The following is a 26,021-nucleotide window of genomic DNA, read 5'->3' on the forward strand; positions in this document are numbered from 1 at the left end:
TGCTCACTGTATCCTGATGACAATTTTTTTCATAAAATTGAAACGTTGACCACAAGCTGACTAAGTGTGTCTTATTATGCCGAGAGTGCCGCACCACACCTGCCCATGCCTATATATATATAGTGTGTGGGTGGTACGGCACTCCCAACGAAATTAACAGCGATTCCGGTGCCCTCACTAAAACAATTTGCAGACGCTGTAGGAGGTGCGGCACTCAGGACAAAATATGCGCTGACACTTGGAGACGTATAACCTAGTCTCCAAGTGTCAGCGCATATTTTGTCCTGAGTGAGTCCACTATTATGTCGGCACTCCACCTTTCCAAGGTAGTGGAACTGGTGTACTCCAGAAGTCTGTACAGATAATCCAATGAAGGAGGCACACAAGGAATTATGCAGAAATTACTGTATTAGCGCCTAGCGCCTTTCAGGGTCTCCCTTGTCCTCAGGGCGATACAGCATAAATATACACACAAAAAGATATTCACTTACCCCTATAAATACCCCCACTGTAGTCCCATCTCTCCATCCCCGCCGGGCTCCCGGGTCCGACCTACCGGAAGTGCTTTGCACCGTACTTCCAATAGGAAGTAAGGACACACTCACCTGTGTTCCACTGATCACCCTCCACGTTCCACATGCCGGCAGTACCAAGCTACATCATAAAAGCGGATCCACGGCACTCATTCACTGGGGTCTAAAATCGCCTCTTCTGTTACAGCTTTGTGCCATGGATCCGCCTGTCATGAGCTGGGTACTGCCAGCCAGTGGAACGCAGAGGGGGAGCAGTGGAATGAATGCGAGTGTGCCCTGACTTCCTACTGTGCGCCATACGGGAAGTATGGTGCCAAGCACTTTTAGTAGGATGGACCCAGGTGCCCAGCGGAGACTACAGTGGGGGTATTTATATGGGAAATTGAATGTCTTTTTGAGTGTATACAGTATTTATGCTGTATCGCCCTGAGGACGGGGGAGACCCTGCAAGTGCTAGGTGCTAATACAGTCATTTCTGCATAATTGCTAGTGTGTTTTTTTTCATTGGATTATCAATATATAGATATATATCTATAGATATATATATATATCTATAGATATAGATATATATATATATATATATATATAATTTGAGATATATATATATCAATATATCTATAGATATATATCTATATATTGATAATCCAATGATGAAGGCACATATATACATATATATGGAGAACAATTTAGTATTAAGACAAGCAGGGCAGAAAAAAATTGCACTTACAGGGCAGGACTCGAGTCAGACAGTATATTCAGGAGCTCCTCTGGCTCCAGCCTCCCCTGTCACATGCCGCGCTTTGTGCACATGACCTTCCAACCTTCCCCACGCTCTGACATCGTGGGGCTCGTATTCCGCGTCCGCTCACCGCGCTTCGGGCTCGGTGGCTCTCTGCGCTCGCCAAACTAAATAAAATCAACTCCACGGGTTGATGTTGATCGTGGGGTGGCGTTAACAATGGGGGGGCATTTGACCTAATAATTAACCATCAGGGTGGGTATACAATGAAAAATCGGGTCTGGGGGGCATTTAACATTGGTTCCAATGTAAAATCGGGTCTCAGGGACCATTTAACATTGGATCCAATGTAAAAATCGGGTCGAATCATGCGATGCGACCGATTTTTCAGACCCGATCGAACCATTTATTTATTTATGTATGTAAGTAAAATGATACTTTCTACTGTGTGTATTTGTTTTTATTTTACTATTGTTTCTGCTGTGGAACTACAAGTCCCAGATGGCCCTGAATGCAGGTACTTGTAATTTCCAAGTGCCTGCATGCAGGGGAGACAGCAGAATCCAGTTTTCTTTTTTAACACCAAAAGCTATCAACTTGGCATTCACTGCCATGGGGTGCCGGGGATAGCCCTGGCCTTCAGCCATTGCCTTGGATGGCCTGGGGGTGCCTTTATTGGGGGTCCCCACTCCCCCAGGGACCCTGTCTATGGCTGACCAGTCAAAGAGATACTGCCATGGCCGTAGGATGTTACATTAAAAGTGTTCGCCAGCTGTGGCATTACACTGCTGACTGGTGGGGCCCGGTGCTGGTTTAAAAATTCAGTGAACCTCTTTTGTCCCTTGCATTTTTGGAACCAATACTGGTCCAAGAGCCCAGTGCTGGTTTTGAAAATACAGAGGAACCTCAGTTATTTTTCCTCCGCATATTTCTGGATCCAGGACCAGCTCAAAGAGCCCAGTGCTGGTTACGTTTGTGGGGGTGGGGGTGTCAGTTACGTACACTTGCACAGACTGGAAAAATCATTCAGAATCAAATTATTTTTTTTCCAGTCTGTGCAAGAGTGCGTAACTGACCCTTCGACAACTGTGCGACAGCGACGGAGACTGGTCGAGGATGGAGCTGACGTCAGACCCTCCATGAAAATGATTGGGCTTGCCTACATTTTTTCTGGTACTCCCCTAAACCACGACTTCCTGGCAGTCAAACTGCAGGAGATTGCAAATATATCCATAGCTGTTTTTTGTTGCTACTTGGTCTTGCGCTACAACCCATACGCATGCGCAGTCAGCTGACAATCTTTAGGATTGCAAATTCGTACTACAATGATTAAATCTGAATAATCCCCATTGTTCACATAATAGATGTGGGAATATGTCATTGTCAGCAGAACTTTGAATCTCCATATAGCCCTTGTATTATATTTGGCTAATGCATCTAACAGCCCCAAGCCTGCGGGTTGGAAGAACGCTTTACCCACTCACACTCTAGTTTAAAATGTGAATTAATAAACAGAGTCACTCTAAAGGAAAAAGTTGCTACCTTAGTAGCGTTAGCAGGCACTATTATTTTTTATTATTTTCTTTTTTTTTTTTTATCTAAATTTACATTAAATCTGTGCCCCGTTATTAGATAGTTAGTTGTATAGCCGTTTAGGTTCCTATGCCTCTTTCTTATTGGTAGCTGTAATTATTGTCTTAATTAACTTTATGCTCACTATGTTAAGGTTGTTTATAAACTATGTTTCCATTAATAATATCTACCTTATTAAACCCCACTGATATTTTCATATATCTGCAGTTCCCCTAGAAAAGTGTAACATGTCCCCTTATATGTTTATATGGGCTTTGGTTGCAGTGACGTGGGTTTCTTTACCCGGGAGACCACACATACAAACTATTGCTCCGATGTGCGCTACAAGATGACATCAGACGTGCACCAGAGAGCGACAGTCTGGTCCCCGGAGCAATGACGGATCTTGGCTAAGTACCAGAGCGAGGTGTGGCCCGCACGCCAGCTACATGCTTTGGTGTTTAACATCGAGGCACAAACTACAAGGCCCGCATAGGACCATGTGACTATCACGTGATCAGAGTTTTATTCACACTGATTGGCCACTAGCCCGTTTCCATGGAATCCTAAACTATGTATAGGGAATTTGTCAACTCATAGCCCTGCACCTCCAATCTGATTGGTTCCTATGGGATTAGTATTTTTCTTTTAAGCTAAAAATAAGACCTTTCTGAACCTCGTTTTTCAGAAATACATAGATATTTGTGAACCATAAATTAGCTTTATTTTTCTGCTTTTTGATGTATGTGTGTATTTGTAAATTGTATGATCACCATGCACAGGTGCTGAGATTTTATCATCTGCATATTGGTCTATAAACCCCATCGTGGACAGTCTTACCAACACCTTTGATAAAGCTGTACCCCTAAACAGCGAAATGCATCAGAGGCCACAGGACCAGACCTTTATTACAATTATCAGTGATTGCAATCTACCCGGACCAGCCAGCCTTCCATCATCTGGTTTCACATTGCTGCTTATTTTCATCAGCCCACAAGCTATATGGTGAACACCACAGCTTGTCATTTACCCCAGGATTACAATTGTGACCAGGTAGACACTGTACTGCACATACTGAGGATGACGATGCTGCAATGCTATCCTACTGGATCCTAAACCTCTAGCAGTATTGGGTAACTATTGACCCACTGTGGGCATATATTATACAAATTTCATTTGCTTTTCTCTTTGACGTTCATTGAATTATTATTGGTGGCATACTAGGAACCGTATACTGATTACAACATTTATTGTTCTTTTATGGTCTGAGTCACAATTGTTTTATTTGATCTTATGTTTATATTTTTATTCTTATGAGCATTCTAATTGTGTTAATAAATTGATTGGGTACTTGTTTCGTAGCACGACACCCATCTTATGCGATTGCATACCACTAATTAAGGTATGCGATGGGACCCGATTTTCGGGTTCTGAGAGGCGAACTGTACAATTTTAATATCGCGTCGCATCGCATGCCATTACAATGGCATGCGATGCGATTTGTAATAGTAATCACCCATCAGGGTGCCTGTACAATGTAAATGCACCCCCACTATCAACGCCAACCCGAAGCGTGGTGAGCGCAGCGGTACGCGTCCTCCGACCTTTTCATACCCCCACTATCCACGTCGGCGTGGAGTTGATTATAAATAGTGTGGCGAGCGCAGCGAGCCCCGTGCGGGGACGCGGAATACATGTGAACTCATGCTCGCTGTGCTCGCCACACTATATAAAATCAACTCCACGCGGACGTGGATAGTGGGGGTATGAAAAGGTCGGAGGACGCGGGCTCGCTGCGCTCGCCACACTTCGGGTTGGCGTTCATGGTGGGGGTGGTGTTAACAATGGGGGTGCATATAACATAGTAATCACCCATCAGGGTGCCTGTACAATTAAAAAATCGTTTTGATCACATCGCATGCGATCAAAACGATGGCATAAGATTTAAATCGTAGGCGCCGTGCTAGGAAACAAGTACCATTGATTGGTTTTTTTCATCCAAGTGCCACGTCTTAGTTTACTAGAGTCACTCTATACCCCACAAACAGGCTGCGTTGTGATGTTTTTTTTCAAAGAATGTATTATCATCAATATTAAATAAACAAAGATCAACCAGGTCTAGAAATGTAAAATGATTTTATTATAAAAACAGGAAAATACAGTAAAATGGAAAGTATTTCAATTTAAACATTGTACATATGTATAGCTTATAGTGCATGATTTTAACAGTGTCCTCAAAAATCACATGACATTTATTTTCGATGCAATCTTTATGGCTGTAAAATGCACATTTTAAATAACATCAAATGTTCTCAGCAACCCCAACTGGGCATCTAAAATTTTAATTAATAGTCATTCCATTTGTTTTAACATAATAAAGTTAAATACATCTTCGGGTATACAGACTGGGTAATACCATCCTTTACTGAGCAAACAGGGCCTGATTAAAGGTTCCAGGTTCACTTGGCTAATACACATGTAGCTCCCCTTGTAATGGTGTTAAACACTCTCTATTCATACTGTCCATGTGCATGTAACAAAGTTGTATACAACCGGCATTTAATGCTAGTGGCATGGGAATGAGGCTTTGGGCAGTATTCAATTAGGCCAATTGTGCTATTTTCACTTTGGGAGGTGATTTTTTGTGTCAAAGTGAATTCAACGTGCACTTTTCGCAGACGGTGAACAGTGAATGATGGACAATTCACTGTCTGATACTCTTCGCAACTCGCTGTGGTTTTTCAATGTGATTCGCCTTGAGTGTATTCAATGAGAAGATGGCGAATTGCTTTCTAAGTGATTTTCGCCGTGTGTCGCCATCTTTTCATGGTGAAGTGGAATGTGAACTTTTAAAACAATGTTGTTAAATTTGGTGTTAAAAAAAATCGTATGCTGATTGTGTGGTTTTTTTAGGGCTTGCGAGCCCAATGCATGCTTCCGTGTGAGCGCAAATCGGCAGCCAAATAGTTAGGGCAGGCAAGACTATATAGTGCAGATCTGCATTATATAGTCAAAATTGTGCCTCTGCAGCATGCCGTGCTATGCGAGTCCCGATACGATCTGATCGCATCGGGACTCGCATAGCACGGCATATCTGCCGTGTGTACACACAATTACATACATCTCTATTGACATAAAAAAATTAAAACAAACAATAGGAATGAGACTTGGGCCCTTATTCAGATCTGATTGCAGTACAAATTTGTTCTCAAAATGGGCAAAACCATGTGCACTACAGGTGGGGCAGATGTAACATGTGCAGAGATTTAAATTTGGTTGGGGTGTGTTGAAACTGAAATCTAAATTGCAGTGTAAAAATAATGCAGCCAGTATTTACCCTGCACAGAAACAAAATAACTCACACAAATCTAACTCTCTCTATGCATGTTACATCTGCCCCACCTGCAGTACACATGGTTTTGCCCTTTTTGAGAACAAATTTGTACTGCAATCAGATCTTTGGGTAGATCCCAATGTTTCAGTACACTGTACATACAGTACTCTAGTTATAAAACACGGTAGTAAAAAACAGTAGTCATCACATGGGCATCTAATATGCAGACAAAAGCTTCGCAACAAAGACATACTGTAATACCCCACATTGGCAATGAAGTTCACTTTAAAATAGTGAACTGAATAGTAAATACATTACTGCAGTGGGCTATCATTACTAATTTCTCGAGTCACTGGTAATACAAAACAAAATCTTCCGTCTCCATTCATGGTGAGACTTCAACAGTGCAAATAAGAAACATTAATAAACCACTGGGACTAAAATATAGTTTTATTCTATGTAGTGTTGTGTTTTTAGAATTGCTGCCCTAAAACTTAGTGGATAAATAAGATCTAGCTCATAATATGTACAGTTTACAAACTGAAACTACCTAGCCCAACAAGATTGCGCCATAGTTTTGGCAGCATAAATTGGCAGTTATTAGTAATAAGGAAATCAAATGTTCAGTGCACACGCACATAGATCTGTGAGTCGGGCTATTGTCATACAGAAGTAAAGCATTGTAGCAATGTTATAAACTTATAAAATAAGAGATTTCAATTACTATAAAAGAGTCAATACTGAGAACCTTGTTTCCTGAGAACATATTCAGATATGCTTCTGAAATAATTAGTAATATAACAATACAGTACATGAATTAGGAATATGTATAGCTGTCAGCACAGTCTGGAGACAGAACACCAAATTTAAGGACTACAGAATGGTCTAGAGCAGGGTTGGCCAAACCGGACCTCAAGATGTACCAACAGTTCAGGTTTTCGAGGCCACCTATGGATCTGTAGAATGTGTTGGTTATCAATGAATGAAAGGTTTGGCCAGTCCTGTCCTAGAGTTTATAAAGAATTTGGTAATACATTTGTATATACATTATAATTTTAGTGTTTAACTTTGCACTGGTTTGCATGGTTCAAATAAATGGAAGCCATCATGGCTGTACTGGTCAACTGATGAAAGAATAATAGCAAAATAGTGCAATTTGTGATTCCAAATTTACCAAACAATAGCTAAATCTGGATACACATGATAAGATTATCTGTCCAATCTTGCTTGTTGGAATGAAAACCTGGTAGCGTATGAGAGCAAATGACAATTGAGAATTTCTGCCACCACAAACAATGGAAAACAGACAAAAATGGATGTTCAGGCAAATTGTTTAATTCCATTTTTGCCCATATTCCAGCTTTTGGGAGTAAATGGTCATTTGCACCCATACATTACCAGATGTACATTCTAAACCAGAAGACTGAACAGGCAATCTACAGTACAATCAACATTTGCTCCAGCAGCAGAGAGAGTAATGCATTTGATAGATTCTATCTGTATGCACATACAATATATAGTAATATAATCTTAACCAATGTAGTCAATACAATTGTGTAAATTTGGAATACCAAATAAAAATCTTTATAAAAATAAATCTACTTTGCTGCTGCCTCTGGCAGTAACTTCCAAAGCTTACACTAGATCATAGATACAAATAAATGATAAAAAGTACTAACCATTATGAAGCTACTTTCTGCTTAAACCAGGTTTAAATATCTAGAATTTCTAGTACAATATTTTAACATAAAGGCAAAAATACAAAGTGTATTTAATTCTGTATGTCTTCAGATTCTAAGCACAATGGTTGTTATGCTTTTTAGGATGCGCTACAAAAATTCTCCATAGCTCTTTAAGAGCAAATATTTGCATACACAGTTCTTTAGTATGTTTCTTGTTCTGTAAAAAAAAGAAAAGAAACATACATTTATAGGTTATATTTTATTGCAGCAAAAGTAAATCTAAGATGTAAATGAAAATAAAACCTTTGCTTACATGAATAGTTCTAGAAAATGGGCTGCATTTTTTAGGCATGTTTATAGGGAATCCGCGTGACCAGTGGATTAGATATTGGTGGTCAATAGACCAACATCTGCATTCCACTTAACAGTGTCCCGACAGGGGCTGGGTAAGGATACTTTTCCTCTCCCACAACCCCCCTAATACTGTCCCTCCCTACCTGCAGCCTAACCCTCCTTTGACCCCACAGTCTAACCCAAATCTTCCCTCCTCCAACTACCTAACCCTATGTCCACCCTAGTTCCTAAACCTAACCTGCCACCGCCAACCCCCACCCCCTGCTTAGCACTACAACACCCTGAATACTTGATAGGAAAGCCGGCTGTCAGGATTCTGGCATAAGCATCTCCACTGATGTTGGGATTCTGGCGCCGTTGTTGCTGCCGGACGAGATTCTAGTGGCTGTATTTTTTCTGCCAGCATCCCAATGATGGCTTCCCTTTTTTAATCATTTTCTTTAGTACTTAATGGCCCTACTTTTGATTTTCTTTTCTTTATTTCTATATTTCATTCTACTAAAAGACTTTTTATTAAAGTGACTACTACCAGGAGAACACATTTAGGGTGAGACATTTTAAACCAGGCATGTCCAACATTGGCCCTCCAGATGTTTTGAAACTACACATCCCAGCATGCTTTGCCACAGTTTTGCTATTAGAGCATGCTAAAATTATTGCAAAGCATGCTGGGATGTGTAGTTTCACAACATCTGGAGGGCCAACGTTGGACATGCCTGTTTTAAACTTTCTAAAGAACAGAAGAGGGGATGTGGCCCATAGTATATTAGCTATAAACTGATAATTTCTGACATACAGTACATACATACTGTACATACATAGAAGCTCACCCTCTTTGTTAGTTTATGTTACACAAGCCCCTGGCTAAGTTCAACCTTTTTATTGAGACCAAGACCATAGAAAAAAAGACTAAATAGATATTTCTGAGAAAGAAAATCTGATTGATTAACAATTTTGAAAATATTGAGAACATATATTTACACCTAAAATATAAGACATGTATAGATGCATACCTTTTTATGACTATGTTGTATCACTTGTGATCCATTCTAAAAGAAAAAGTAATAAGTATAAGGGTTAGAGACAGTGGTACAGAGGTCCATCTCCATTAATGCATTGTTAAATATGAAAACCTTGTGTAAGTAATAGCGGATGGCTGCTTATGACAGTGATTGGTTCATGAAGAATTGTTTTTTTGAATATGTCTTTTCCAGCTCAATGCAGAACAGGTGTAGATCATTGGGGCGGCTAAAAATAGCTCAACCTTATATCGTCAACAGGTTGAGATGAAAAATGGTAGACACCACAAAAGTTCAACAGGTACAAAAGGTTGACATGGGAATGGTCAACACAAGTTTTTTGTGGCATTTTGTGTAGTCAAACATATGTAAACCAAACTAATGGATGGTGTTTCCTTATCGGCTCGCTTTACTTGCAACACTTCAAGCAAGGTGCCTGGATTTGCTACCGCTGCACTCGCCATAACAATCATTGTCATAATAGTGAACTCAAGGGGATCATGCCAGACATTTAGGTGTTACAGAACAATGTTCAAATGCATTAACATTGGTAACATGGTGTCCTGCTTTAACACCAGTAATGACAATAGCATCCGGTCTAGAAATAATAACAACACAAACTACTGGTGAGATATAATTACATTAGATAGTACATTTAGATAGTAGTCCATCATCAAGATGTTATACTGTGATACCAGTAAACTTGCGTAGATTTTGCCAAAGGGAAAAGCACACAAATACATAGGCGAAATTTACTAAGATGGGAGTTCTATATAAGATGGGATGTTGCTATGGACAAACAATCAGATACTATCTATTATCATCTTCTAGAAAGTGCTAAATAAATAAGTAGATTCTGATTGCTTTCCCAAAGCAACATCCCATGAGAAGAAGACTTCCCATCTTCGTAAATTTCCCTCATAGACAGATACACAGAATAGTAGTCTATGGGAAGACACTCCTCTGCTAATTCACCAGCCTTGCACAGCTTCCAGAGGTGTGGCTGGGTGTTCAGTCCCTAGATGGTGGTTTGGTTTTGGTTTACATGTGCACAATTGCAGACTCCCAAGCTAAACAGACACTGTAGGAACTTTCCCTGCTTATACTATGATAAAGTGCAATGTGCAGCCTTTTTATTGGTTACAGGATAGCTCATATACCCTGTAAGTATCAGAATCTATCCTAATTTTATCTCCAGTCTTAATAGCCATTTCTGAGAAAAAAAAATTGGATCACCAAACAATTCTTAAAACACAGAGAACAGAATATATTTACATTTAAAATATAATAAATTTATAGATGCATACCCTATTATGCCCATGTTTTATCACTTGTGGTCCATTCTAAAAGAAAAAAAAAAGGAGACTGTTATATAATGTAATCTACAACAAGGACGAGGGTTAGAAACAGAGGGTACCGAGGTCCACCTGTATTAATCTACATTCTGAAAGTCTTGAGTACTTAATTGCTGCTTATGACAGGGATTGGTTCTTGAAAAATAGTTTCTTGAATGTCTTCACGTGTGATTGTGTGTCAACATGAAGTAGGTCAAAAAATCAACACGGTCAGTAGGTCAACATGGAAAATGATGGATGGTAAATTTTGGAAAAAAAAAAACCTTTTGTGTTTCATATGTATGTTGACTATTGCCATGTCAACCATATGAACCTGTCGACTTTTGAACCTTCTGAACTTAAGCACTGTCCACCTTTTACATTTTGACCATGGTGACCTTTTGCACAAGTCTAATGCTCGACCTATTACACCTATTGACCTATTAACAGTAACCCTGCCAGCATTATACTGTGGTACTAGCAAACGTATAGATTTTGCCAAAGGGAAGAGCACACAAATTCATAGACCGATACACAGACTGCTGGTCTATGTGAAGGGTTAGGATTGCCACCAAGGTATTATTGGTGACACTGTTGCACTTTGCCCATCGGTTTTTTTAGCCTCCTGCAGCCGAAGACTTCACCTATAGCAGCTGCCTTAACCAGGAGAATTAGGTCCCCCCCAGTACTTGGATACCCCCCATGCCTAAACAAGGACAAGGCTGCTATCGGAGGCTGGGCAAGGCAGGGAAAGCAGGACTGGAGTCAGGCAGGGACACAGGAGGAAGGACCAGATACACAAGACAAACAGTACACTTAAGCACACTACCAGTTGTGCCTGGCACGGGCCACTGTGACGGATGGTGGACACAAGCATCACTGTACAGTAGATGTAGCGTATATGTACAGGGTAGTGGACCACAATGGCCAAGGTGTAGTGTACACGGCCGTTAATAGCATATGAGTATCTGCATACAGTACTGAGGGACATTACTGTTTACTGGCAGGCAGACTGCTGTACCGGACTGTGGAGCTAAGCTGGTACAAATATACAGACAGACACACACTCAGAATGCAGGAATAACCGCAAATGTGGATTAGTACCAGTAACACATTGGCAGACAAACAGACTTACTATGGAATCCAGAAAAGCAGAACAGATGCTAAAATGACACAGACGGGACAATAACAGGACCGGGCAAACAGACAGAAGTAGCCACTAATAGCTACACAAATAACTAAATGAAAAAAAAAGAGTCTGGGCTGATCAAGCATATCCAGTAGCAGACCGTACACAAATTGAAGCTCTTAATTGAGCAAATACAGGATCAGTTCTATAAGGACAGGAAAACAAAAACTGTTAAAAACAGTTCTATACAGACAGGGAAACAAAAGTCATCAGACTTTGTCAGGATAGACTGCATTTTACCAGCATAATGTTTAGGACAGGCTGGAAAATATAAAGAGCAACTCCCAATGAGAACCACCAAAAAGAACAAGCCTCCTAATCACCGCAGGTGGACAGCCAGACACACAGGCAGAGTGCTGATGGTATAATTATGTGACAGGTGAGTGCAGCTAAACACCTGACAGACACTGCAGGCTGACATATAGCGGTAATGGGCTAATTTTGAAGCAGCTGAAATGGCACACAGAACGCATAAAGGAATCAGGCTGTAGTTACACTGATCTGCCAGAGGTGGCTCGTAACAATACACCCGTCTTGATGAGGGGTCCAATATCCAGGTTTTTCAAAACAAAGAATACATAAGAAAACCTGAATTTCAGGTATAAACAGCAACAAACACAAGACAAGCTGTGGCTACAGCCTGTAACAGGAAGTCACTCTTCTGCTAATTCACCAGAATCTGGAGGGCACCCCTGAGTCTATCACAACATTATGGGTGACTCAGAGAGGTATCCGTATAGAACTTAATACAAATGACAGGTGTTGAACTTCTAAGATGCCACCTCCACACTTTCACATCCTGGAAAGTCAGTATTGGTGTGTGGGTTGTGGTGGGAGCAGTAAGCTGAAGCGTTGCCTAGGGTGCTGGAAAACCTTGCATTGGCCCTGAGTCCCAAAATGGTGGTTTGGTTTTGTGTCCATGTACACATTGCAGACCTCCCAAACTAAACAGATAGGAGCTGTCCCTGCTTATTACTATGATTAAGGGTAAAGTGCAGCCTTTTTATAGATTAGAGCAGGGACGGGGAACCTTCGGCCCTCCAGCTGTTGTTGAACTACACATCCCAGCATGCCCTGCAACAGTTTTGCTATTTCGCCATGCTAAAACTGTTGCAGGGCATGCTGGGATGTGTAGTTCAACAACAGCTGGAGGGCTGAAGGTTCCCCATCCCGGATTAGAGGGTAGCTCATACACCCTCTAAGTGTATCAGAATGCTTATCACTGTTGTAATGTGTAACAACTGCTTTAAAGTGGTATAACACGCTACATAATCATACATTAGTGCATTACAATTCAATTCCATTGCGTAAGTGTATCTACCACCACTGAATTGCATGCAAATGATGTACAAATGTTCAAAATGAAAACTCACCTGTAGTGTATTGTTGCACTCTCTCTCTAATGTCTCTTTTGTTTTCTGGCTTCCTGGTGTCTCTTCTGGCATGGTCATTACATGAGAATAGATGCTGGACACAAGGTGTGATGGCTATGAAGACAGAAGGGGCTCATTGTTAGCTGAGAATTTTGTGCAGTATATATTTCATACATTCTAGTTGTTACAGGAACATATTGAGTAAATGTTTTGATCGATTGATCGGATTCATTTATCTATCTAGGCTGGGTATACACCTAAAGATTTATCTGTCCAATCTGGTGAGAACAAAAACCTGGAAATGTATGGGAGCAAATGACTATCAAAAATTTGCTCTCAAATGCTGGAAAACAGTCAAAACTATTGATTGGATACATTTGTTAAATCAGATTTGTCTGACTGACCATTGCCTGTTTTCCAGTCTTTGGGAGCACATTTTTGATAGTTTTCTTTTTTGCTCCAATACATTTCCAGATTTTTGTTCCCACCAGATAGATCGGACAGATACATCTTTATATGTGTACACAGCCTAACTATCTTCTGCATTGCAATTCACATTTTGGAACAAAACAGGTCCTGCTCACAAGGGAAATGGGCATTGATATAACAGAACATATGTCGTGATGTGTGGACTTTATAGCAGGGGTGTTATTGGGTAGGGCAGCTTACAGAGGTTATCTGGGTGGTTCTGGAATTTGACAAGCTTGCCTAAAGAGGTAAGATTTCAGGGAGCGCATGAAGATTATGGGGCTCATTTATCACAGATCGCAGGATGTTGCCGCCAAGGATTGCATTGCAATGTGTGATCCTATTGGCAGGGTGTATTATTACACACCTGCAGACACAGAGGCTTAGAAAGGAGAGCATCCCTGCATTGTGCTGCTGGGTGGTCAGCCGTACTGTATACACACAGCAGCCATTTCCGCAGCTGGTTATGCCCCGCTGGCAATGTTGTGAGTCTAGATCTCATATTTTAAATCTGGAAGATTGCACAATTCCAAAATAACCAATAAATGCTATATATATATATATATATATATATATATATATATATATATATATATATATATATATATATATATATATATATATGTCTGTGTTGCATCTAGAGCTGTTCATCTCAACAAGTTTTTCCACATTAAGAGAGGGGGGGGTATCAAAGCATGGAGAGAGATAAACTGGAGAGAGATAAAGCACTAATCAGTTTCTTATTGTAATTTTTGTCAAACACATTCTGTAAAGTGACAATCAGAAGCAGACAAGGCAGTGCTTTATATCTACCCACTTTAGCTCTCTCCATGCTTTGAAAAATGACCCCCTTAAGAAACAGAAATGTTCTGCTTGGCCACAGACAGATATGGGGTAAAAAAAGGGAACTTCAAATGGGACTTACATCATACTGTGTAAGTCCAATTCCACTAAAACCAAGTGCGGTATTGTTTACAGTCTATAGGAAGGTAAAGAAAATAGAGACAATCATTTAGAATCATCAAGTAGCATAATAGTAATAAAACAAAAGTAGCACTTAAGCAACAATTCCCAAAAGGTAATGTATGTTAAAAAACACTTTTACATAGCAATAGAAAATGTGCATCAACACATTTACATACATCAAAAGATAAAACTAAAACAACATAATATAATACCCCTTTCACACTGCAGCTCTTAATCGGTATATTGCTGTTTTTTTAGCCTTTTAAACATTTTAGAGCTGCAGTGTGAAAGCGCCAGTCTGCATTTACCGGTTACAAATAGCCAGTACTTGCAAACGGGTAAAAAGCAGGGACGTGCAGTCAGGGGAGGCAGGGGAGGCAGAGCCTCCCCTGTCATTAATGATTAATATAATAATACAAGTCAAAGAAAATACTTATGACACATATTATGTGTCATAAGTATATGCTTTGTATTATTATAATCATTTTTACTCTTTCTTTTTTTTAATTAGCTAAGGAGGCATCAAGAGCGATGCCTCCCGCTGTCTATACTAAAGCAGCAGACACAGGGGCGGGCAGTGGGCAGGGCTGAGCTCCGGGCTGTAAAAGCCCATTAAAAAAAGCTGTAGATACGGCACCTGTGGCAGTGCCTCAGTGACAGGGACGTGCTTTCTGCCTATATGAAAGCACACCCCTGTCACTGAGGCAGAAGTGATTGGGCACATTGGTGCTGTCACAGTGACAAGGGCGTGCTTTCATATAGGCAGAAAGCACGTCCCTGACCGTCACCGTGGCACTGCTATTGGTGAAGTGACTGTTCGTTTTTTTTTTTTTTTTAAACACATTTTTTAATTGCCGCAGCACGGGGTCCCAGAGACGGGCTCCTGTGCACTGCAAAGACAGACCTCTGACCCGGTCTCAGACGGAAGCCGCGCTAGAAATGTGGCTGGGCATGACACTTCCGCCCGCTCTTCACATTCAAGCACAGCAGCAGCACTGGGACCCGGCCGCGCTACTCACCCTTCCTCACGCAGGAGCCGCACTCGGAGACCCCCTCCGCCCCGCGCTTGACAGCTGCAGCAGGTTAGACTGGGAATGGGGTGTAGCAGTAGATGTCCGACACCTGGACCCGCAGTGTGCGATGTGTGTGTATGTGACAGTGGATGCATTCTGTGTGTGACAGTGTGTGTGTGTGTGACAGTGTGTGTGTGTGTGTGTGTGTGTGTGTGTGCGCCTAACAGTGGGTGCATGCTGTGTGTCTGACACTGGGTGTTTGTACATTTTATAGCGCAGTGTGTGTCTGTCCTGGCACTGCACCTCAATTCAAGAGATAGGGCTGTGTATGTGACAGTGGATGCATTCTGTGTGTGACAGTGTGTGTGTGTGTGTGTGTGTGTGTGTGCGCCTAACAGTGGGTGCATGCTGTGTGTCTGACACTGGGTGTTTGTACATTTTATAGCGCAGTGTGTGTCTGTCCTGGCACTGCACCTCAATTCAAGAGAAAGGGCTGCAGTCAGCAGTGGGTGAAAAAACCCCCACAGGACTTAGGGTTAGAGAGGAAGACTTCAGTAGGGGGTGAATGGTGGCCATAAGCAGTGAGTTGCCACCCCATCATGTAATGTAGCCAGTAGCACCTCTCCTGCTCGCACCCTCTGACACTGATTGTCTACCTCTATCTCCCTGGTACACACTATATCCCCTTGACACCCTCACTTTCAATCTGTATTTTCCTCTTTCTCTCCCTAATGCTGTGTACACACGGGGGAGATATATTGCTCAGCCATATATGGCTGAGCATGATATGGCTGAGCAATATATTGCTCAGTTTCTACTTTACATCAGCGACCAGAGATGGTCGCTGATGAAAAAGAAACTGCCGGGGGTAATCAGCTGGTCGCAGGAGCATGTTCCTGCGACCAGCGATCACCACAGGGGCAAAAACGGGAGCGCGCACCCGGCGATATATCGCCGGTGCACACTCCCATTGCGGGCAATATGGTCGCTCAGCGACCATATTTCCTGCGATTTTGCACAAAATCGCCCCTGTGTGTACGCACCTTAACACTCTCTTGTGCCCCTCTTTCTTTCTCCCTCCCTCTCTGACACTAACTCCCGCTCATACCCCTCCCTCTCTTTTGCATTGTAGTGACAATAGCAGGGGGGGGAGGGGGGCCCTTTCTAGATTTTGCTATGGGGCCCAGAAAGGTCTAGTTACGCCCCTGATCCCGCTGTGTCAAGGTGCTGATGCTGCGATTATTTGTGGTAATGTGTGTCTGGGGGCTGTTTTTTTTTTAAGTGGCACAGGTGTTTGTGTGTTTTTGTGTTGTGACAGAGGTGTGTATCTTTTTATTTGTGTAAAGTGACAGAGGTGTGTGTTTGTGTAAAGTGACAGAGGTGGAGGTGTGTACTGTTTCTGTGTGTTTGTGTAAAATAAGTGTTTTTAAATGAAGTATATTTGCCCAACGTACTAGCCTCAGGATTTTTTAAAGAGTATTGGGCCAATATACTTAATTTAAAATCACACTTATTTTACACAATCATACAGAAACAGTACACACCTCTGTCACTTTACACAAATACACAGATACACAACACTGTCACAACACATACACAGACAAGTCTGCCCCTTAATAAGGTATTACATTTGGCCGCATTTTTTTTTTATTGAAAAATGTATGTGGGCAGGCGCCATGGTGGCTGGGTACAGGTTGCTTCTTTCAGCGCTGACAGGCAGGAGCTGTTCTTTATGGCCACTGCTGCTTATGCAGGGGGCAGCTACCGCACCTGCCTGTCAGCGCAGAAGCAACCTGGACCCAGAGCTCCCCACAGAGCCTGTCGGCGCTGGCTCCACCAAGCCAGTGCCTCACCAACCACAAACGTCACCGCACGTCCCTGGTAAAAAGCAGAGTCCTACATGGTTTAGAGCCGTTTTTTATGCAGTGTGAACGGCTCTGAATCGGTATATAGCACTCAGGCAGCAGTAAGCACTGAGCTGGTTATCAGTGCAGTGAATATTTAATGAATGGAACCCGCTCATTACATATGTGCATATGTAATGAGCGTCTCATTCATATGTGCATATGTACTGAGCAGCTCATTCATATGCACATATGTAATGCGAGGCTTATTCATATGCACATATGTAATGAGCAGATCCGCTCCCTCCTAGTGACCCGTGCACGCCCGCAGCTTACCTCGCTGCCAGGTACCAGGGGAGGGAGGAAATGTTGCTAGGTGCTGGCTGTGTGTGTGTGTGTGTGGGGGGGGGGGGGGGCCTGCTGCTTTACCAACACCTGTGGCTGCCGCCCCCCGGGTCACCCCCCTGAACCTGCTCTGCGTACTGCATGGTATATTACTGGTTAATTACCGTGTACCTTTCACAATGGGTTCAATGTGAAAGGTACAAAAATGGTAATTAACCAGTAATATACCGTTTACAACATGCAGTGTGAATGGGGTTAAACTTGCTCTGACCCGGTTAAAGAAAAGTTTAAATAAAACGGGTCAGAGCAGGTTTGGCAGTGTGAAAGCAGCATAAGCTGATTGTTCCATACATCATTACATTACTAAGCATATGTTGCAAAATAAAGTTTATAAATATAGAGTTAGAATTAAACACAGATGATTTTTAAATAGATTGCAATAAATCTGTTTTACATACCACATTGCCAACGGTGATACTAAAGTAGATATCCTTATATTTGACACAGGATTTGTTCACAAACTTTACAAAAAAGAAATGCATTAATTACTTTCATATGATAAAAGAAATGTTTTACACATGTGTTGCATAATGAGCACAAGATAGTGATGTTTTACTCTAAACAATCAACACTGTTACCAATGTATAACATAACAAAAAAAATAAAATATATATATTAACCCCAATATGTGTATATATATATATATATATATATATATATATAACAGCCCATGTAGCCTTTATGTAGTACTACATGCAAAATGTAAATTATTATTATTTATTATCCGCCTATGTGAGTGCTTTTCATAATTAAAGCTATGATACTGACATGGTTTTAGGACACTATTGCTGCATACTTACATGATTTAGATCATTGTCAATTACATTTAAATAGTCATATGTAACATTTCTAATTCTATTTCTTGGTCTTTCAGGTATGATGTGTGGTGCCATCCGTGCTACTCCAAGCTCTAGAACCAGGATGAGGAAGAATCTGAAAGAAGCTGCACAAAGAGGCAAGTCAGTTATCTGTCATGGTGATGTCTGTTCATCATTTCACCTGTAAGCCAGCATAAGAGCCATTCTCACCCATGGCTAAAAGTCCTCTAGACTGGATCTGCCATTACCAATGTTAGATGTATATATACAAGGCTTTGACGCCTACAGTGTTCCAGTGTAAAACTGTATGAGTAATGCGAGTGTGTCATCAATCTAAGTTATATTGATATTAAATGACTACGGACAGGCATGTCCAAACTGTGTCCCTCCAGCTGTTGGGACACTACATATCCCAGCATGCCTTGCCATCGTTTTCGCATTCCCTAATAGCAAAACTGTGGCAAGCCATGATGGGACTTGTAGTTTCATAACAGCTGGAGGGCCATCATTTGGACATGCCTGCTGTAGTCGAAACTTTCATTAAAATAAATTAAATATGACTATTTATTGTGTATTCTGGAAAAGGTGCATCCCGAAATGTGATGGTGATGCGTAATGATTGTGGGGAGAGACGCACTATCACAGTGTGCTCGCTTATAAATCCGCTTTCATCTTCTCCAATGCCTGGATGTCCCAGACTCTAGTCAGGGATCAGATACACAAACACCCATACAGTATACAGAATATCACTGAATTCTGGCACAATTACATGTTAGTAAATAGCATGCAGTATTGCTAGCTGCCATCGTTTCATAATGATAACATCACTATTTTTTTGCAAAATCTGCAATCATAAATGGCTTGATAAGCAATACAGATTCATTATACTGAACACCATTTATCCTGACAGTTATGATGTGTGCAAAAATGTACAGGGTCTGTATACCAAGTGCTGGAGAGAGATAAAGTAGACTGAGATAAAGTAGCAACAGACAGCTCATAACTGTCATTTTTAAACACATCCTTTAACATGGCCGTTTGGTGCTGATTGGTTGGTACTTTATGCTTGTTCATTTTATCATTCCCCAAGGCTTAGTAAAAATACCCCATAGTACTTTGAACTAAAACAGGGCATAGGGATATTATTATTTATTCCTTTCCCCTGACATTAGGAGGATGATTAGATTAGAGCTGGCCATACACTAATGCAATTTGACCACTTTTCACCCGATTCCGACAGATCAGTCTGAGAATTCAGATGAAAAGTGGCAAAATTGCATGTGTTTGACATCCCATTGAATCCGATGTGCGGTCCCGTGCGCATCAGGTCGGAGTTGGAGATTGGACCTGCTGTGCATAATATTAATCAGAATCGCAGGCGTCAGGTGCACGTTATGGCTGTTTTTAACACCTGTGATATATCACATGCTCTATTTGCCAGCCCCCGTAGTACAGCCCATCAGATAAATTTCATGCGATAAATCACATGTAAAAATAGCACATCAAGTACAAAATCTGATTGATTTCAAGGGAAATCGGATTCGACTTGAGGCTCAGATAACTCACAGCAGTGTACATATGCTGAAAGGCCCCCAAATACTATGCAATTTATCTGCAATTTGGGCTCTTTTCCTGTGATTGCAGCAATCTAGCACAGGAAAAGAACCCAATTTGCAGATGAATTACAACAGGTCTGATGTGATATGCAGTGGCGTAGCCACCGTACGGCAAACCCCGCGGTGGCGGGGAGGCGCTGAGTAATGTGGGTGCCGGGGTCTGCGGGAGCTATGCCGCGTTCTTGGCCAGGAGCCGGGACCTACTTTGTCTGCATGCCGGCGCTCCTAGCCTCCTCCTAGCTCCTTATGACAAAATGTCCCTCAAAAAATGCAGCGGCCTCCTCTAGCATCCTTCAAAACGGTCTGCTGTAAGGGGGCGGCCATTTTTTAAGGGACAATTTGTCATAAGGACTCGGAGACCGGAGAAGGCTAGGAGTGCAAAGTAGATCTGCTGTCCCGACTCCCGGCCACGAACGCGGACAGGTAAGACAGGGGGGAGAGGGGGAGCCAACATTTTGACGCTACACCACTGGTGATATGTGGTCTTGTATGCATCACACCAGAGCCTGCAAGTCGCCCCAGCTGCAGAAGCAATCTCTTGGATTGCTTCTGAGCCGGGCAGGTTTGGATGGGATCGCATGCGATATATCGTATGCAAACCAATAAGGTCCCAGGTGGTTTAAGGGAGCACTGCGTCTGACTTCTCCCAAGGGAGAAGTTGCTGTAATGTATGGGGGTCTTTAGAATATGACAGATATTAATGCAACAGGTTTTAATTATTATCAGTATATTGTAGATAATACATTATATACATACAGTATACAAGCTCAGCCCTTGGCTAATATTTGACAATATGTGTTTCTAGCTGTAAAAGCTCGGGAACACCGTGTCAGATTAATGTAGGACACATTCTGTAAGTTGCTGTGTTTCCTGTAGAGGGAGCAGTGACTCTCATCCAGGGAAACTTCAGGTGTGAGCCAACATATGTCATCATTGTTCTTCTGAGAAAATGAAACCAGTGTGTTTGTGCTAGCATTCAAGATAGTTTGTGACGGCACAGCTTACAGGTGAATCAGGCACATTACGGAACACAATTTAAATGGTTGCATAGTCAGGCTTTCCAAGTACTTGGCATTTGGTATTATCACTGGTAGTCTCATTACTTTCTTGCTCATGCTAAGAGGAAAAACTTCCCTGTAACTGTAAATAAAAAATACCTTCTGACATAATTTGTAATTATCAGTCAGTCAAGGCTTCTCAAGAATACACACAGGGGCATATTTATTAAAAGATAAAAACTGATGAATCTCCCACCAAATGTATATAAAATAAAACAAAAATGTCCTGGTTCTGGACGTGTTACTTCACATACCCTGTTATCAGACTATGCAAGCATTTCTGACCTTTCCTATAGTGTATTACACCCCCCCCCCCCCCCTTCCACAGCCAGCTGTTGGGAGAAATACATCTTCTAGTATCAGTGCTGTAACAAGGCATTTTGGTGCTGTGTGCCATGAAAGGAATTGGTGCCACTCCCCCCACGTGGCAAAAATTTACACCGTAATGCCCATTACACATTATGCCACACACTGTAATACCTATTACACATTATACCACACTCCATAATGCCAACTACATATTATGCAACATGCTGTAATGCATAAGACACATTATACTGTACACCGTAATCCCTAGTAAACATTTTCACATGCTGTAATGCCCATTATATATTATGCCACATGCCATAATGCCTATTATATATTATGCCACATACCATATTGCCTATTGCACATTATTATATATTATGCCACATACCATATTGCCTATTGCACATTATAGTGCACACCGTAATGCCTATTAAACATTATGCCACGCGCCGTAATGCCCATTATATATTATAACACACGCCATAATGCCTATTATACTGTATAATATAAATTATTTGAACTATCCACTGTATTACTATTTAGTCATTTTGGAAAAGATGCTGTGATATTGATCTCCCCTTTCACAAGCATGCATATACAAAAAAATAAATAATTAAGAGGCACCCACAGGAACTATCACAACTATTTGCATAGGTGAACATATTTACAAACTATATGCAAAGAACAAGGAACAATGGGCTTATGGGTAGACCTATTTATTCGCAGGCTGGACATGGCAACAGTACTTCAATGCAGTACTTCACACAGCGCCATGCTTGCAGCTGATCTCAAATGCAAGATCAGAAAATGGCCAAGACACGCCTGTGTTTTTACAACCGTTCTCAGTTACCTCCCCCAAATAATCCCATCCTTTCAGTTACTTTATGACTAAATCCTCATTTTAAGCAATGATGCAGCGGCAACTTGACATATACACTTAGGCGTGCGCACATTGAGTGTTAAGGGTGCACAGGCACCCCCTAATGCTGTGCCCCACCCCCACACTTATTGCTGCTAGTAATACCAGCAATAACTTTTACCAAAGACTTTTGTTTTTTAGACCTGTATTCCATTAACATAAGCGCCCATCAATCAATTATGTGTGTTTTGCATTATTAATTGTATTACACCATTGTCATATCACTACATATCTGTGTCATCCAGATATGATTTTGACTTTATTTGCATGTACTGTTACACAGAGTAATTAGAAAATTGAAACTGAAATAGGCAGGAGATAATGGTGTGGCTGAGAGACGTTTTATATTGTAGTGAGTGCACACCTGATTTGCGGTGTTAGACAGACCCAGTGGCGGAGACATGCCCAATAGGTGGTGCTAGGCACACCACTTTGACAGTGCACCCCCTAATAAAATGTGCTGCGCACGCCTATGCATATACACAAAACGATTCCAGCATGTGCGCAGTTTGCCCCCCAAAAAAGTTTAGCAGCTTGAGATATCGGCTTTCTGAATTAGGCCCAAAGTGCAAAGAAGTGTGCAACTCTATAGTTATGTGTGCAACTCTATCTATCTATCTATCTATCTATCTATCTATCTATCTATCTATCTATCTATCTATCTATCCACACACACACACACACACACACACACACACACACACACACAGCTGTGTTTGAAAAATGACAGTTACAATATGAGCTGATTGATTTATAGTTTATATCTCTTCACTTTATCACTTTTCAAAGCTTAGTACATCTGCCCCAAGTAAAGATGGGTTGAATTAACCTGAGAATTGGAGTTATATGGAAGCTTTTTGAGAAAACATAAACTGCATTGGTTTATATGTGCAACATTCCATCTTCAATAGAACTCAGATTTTACCCCACTGCACTAACAATAGAAAACCCAGATTTATTACTACAGAGATGAGCAGGTTTGATTTTTCAGAGTTCTAAATAAAACAATGCATTGGGATCCACCTCTATTTCATAACCAGCCCTGGGTGACTCATCCTAGATTGTAAATGAAATATAGGGGGCAGGGAGAAGAATGGAGAATCCCTCTATTTATCAATTAAATATCATTAATATCTATAACCAGCACTAGTATGAAGCAGCCAGGGCTAGTGACAATATATAAGGAAAACACATAGCAAGGCATCCCCTGGATTTAGGGGGTTATTCTGGTTCACTCCTTCTGGCAAATTCCTTCTCAAATGGACAAATCCATGTGCACTGCAGGTGGGGTAGATGTTACTTGTGCAGAGAGAATTAGATTTGGGTGTTTTTTTAAGTGAGATCTATATTGCAGTGTAAAAATAAAGCAGTCAGTATTTTCCCTGCACAGAAACAAAATAACTCACCCAAATCGAATTCTCTCTGCACATTTTCCATCTGCCCCCCTGCAGTGCACATGGTTTTGTCCATTTAAGAAGGAATTTGCCAGGAGGAGTGAACCAGAATAACCCCCTTAATATCAACCAGCCCTAGACTGCTTAGCACAGGGCCTGGAATCCCTAGGAAAGTGTAACTCAACATATTGGGGCGATTCAGACCTGTTTGTACAGGTCTGAATTTGGCCCCTCTCCGATGGTAGGGGTTTGCTAATGCGCATGTACAAACCCCTCGGAGAGAACGCCTTCTGGGAGTTTTTCACGTGCTGGTGTGCATGCAAAATGAGTGACAGGAAGGGGGCAATCGCTGGGATCCAAGCATTTTATGGGCATGCCCACAAAAACGTTGCGTGCGCCCATGGAAATGCAGGGCGGACCCCAGCAAATGCAGGCATTGCCCTGCCTGCTTGGGGTGGGCGGATTATGTACTTTTTTTTTTAACAAACAGGAAAAAATCATTCGATGGTGAGTAATCATGCGGGCGGATGCGTACAAATCCACTCCCAGTGTAGTGGGGACATTCGGGCTGCGGGGAGGCATGCGTTCGGCAGGGGCAGCACTTACCTGCTCGCTAGGCAGCGAGTACACACAGCCTAGTGAGCAGGTATGAATTACCCCCATTCAGTAACAATTCCCCCCCAAGAAAAAGGTGCAAAATGTCTGCATTTATAAATGCATTTACATATGGTCTGATTACAATTACTGCAGTGGGATCAAAGACGTGGGAGATTGAAGACAAGGAAATCAACTGTTCTGCAAGAAACTAGTGTGAGTTTTCCGTGCACTTGACAATCATATGGCAGTAACTCTGATTTGTTATATGAGGACAGGCATCTGGCTTGCTACATGCATTGTGGCTCTGCTAATAACAAGCTGTGCAACATCAATAAAGCTTTTTTTTATTATTCACTTTTGGATTACCTGGGGAAAAAAGCATAAAAATAATTAAGACTAGTATTGATTGAGTAGTTAGGTAGTATTACCATTTAACTCATCTAATTCATTACACATTATTCTGCAAATGCTGTTGCTTTTCTGCTTTAGATTAACTTTATAGAAACAGGTGTGTTGTCTACTGAGAATAGGCCATATATAGGAAGATGTACAAACATATAGTATTTCCTTTCCACAGCCCTAATTCACATCTCCAAACAGGGGATTGCACAAATAACTGTGGCAGAGCTCCAAATTCATTGTTTTTTATGGACATTTGCCATTAAATAATGCAGAATTTTTAAGCTAGGAGACACAGATGATCTCAGCTTTTAAATTAGATTGTGTTTCGAAACTGCCCATTATCTCTAAAGGTGTCTCTCGCTCTCTCTCTCTCTCTCTCTCTCTCTATATCTATATCTCTATCTATCTATCTATCTATCTATATATATATATATATATATATATATATATATATATATATATATATATATATAGTACACTTACCCCCCCACTGCGGAAGGAGTCCAAACCGGCACACGAGTAGTGAAGAAAAAAGATGTGGTTTATTCCATAAGTACAAGAGTTATAACAGCGGTCCTGACAGCTGTTTCAACTGGGTCCTACCAGTCTTCATCAGGGGCACTTGGAGCTCTAGCCTCCGGGCTCCAAGTGCTGAAGGGGAACCTGCATGTAAACCAGCACGTTTCTGGTTCACCACGGTATCAGAGCTATACAGTGAACCTGTAGTTAATTGGCTCTATACTAGAAGTCCTGATAACATCTGCAGTGCAATGCAAAAGCTCCTGCCTGGTACTACTCAGCCTGCACTGCAGCAATCAAAAATTCAGTCACATGATTTTGTGATTGAATAATACCCTTGATTGGTTACATGTGAGTGCTGCTGCCTCCATTGTGCTACACATCCTTTTTGCGGAGGGCACCTGGACATTTATTAAATGTAAGTGGAGTGTCAGGCCAAATACCTAGTTTATATATATATATATATATATATATATATATATATATATACACCCAAAGGTGCGGCACTCGTAACTGCTTTATAAAGAACATGATCCGGGAGCCGGTTGCTGTATCAATGTTTCA

The 26,021-nt window shown here is 41.4% G+C and overlaps 1 long non-coding RNA gene across 1 annotated transcript in view; it reads left to right on the forward strand.

The window, feature by feature from the left end:
* The window catches only part of LOC146015709 (uncharacterized), a 69,083-nt gene extending 50,156 nt beyond the window's left edge, over positions 1 to 18,927 (forward strand). Inside the window, exons 3-4 of the long non-coding RNA XR_014448626.1 lie at positions 9,429 to 9,534; positions 18,700 to 18,927. This is a non-coding gene — a long non-coding RNA (uncharacterized LOC146015709). The remainder of the gene's footprint in view (positions 1 to 9,428; positions 9,535 to 18,699) is intronic.
* The last annotated feature ends 7,094 nt before the right edge of the window (positions 18,928 to 26,021 follow it).

The sequence above is a fragment of the Crinia signifera genome, chromosome 1 (assembly GCF_055691185.1).
Source record: "Crinia signifera chromosome 1, ASM5569118v1, whole genome shotgun sequence".
NCBI classification, from domain to species: domain Eukaryota; kingdom Metazoa; phylum Chordata; class Amphibia; order Anura; family Myobatrachidae; genus Crinia; species Crinia signifera.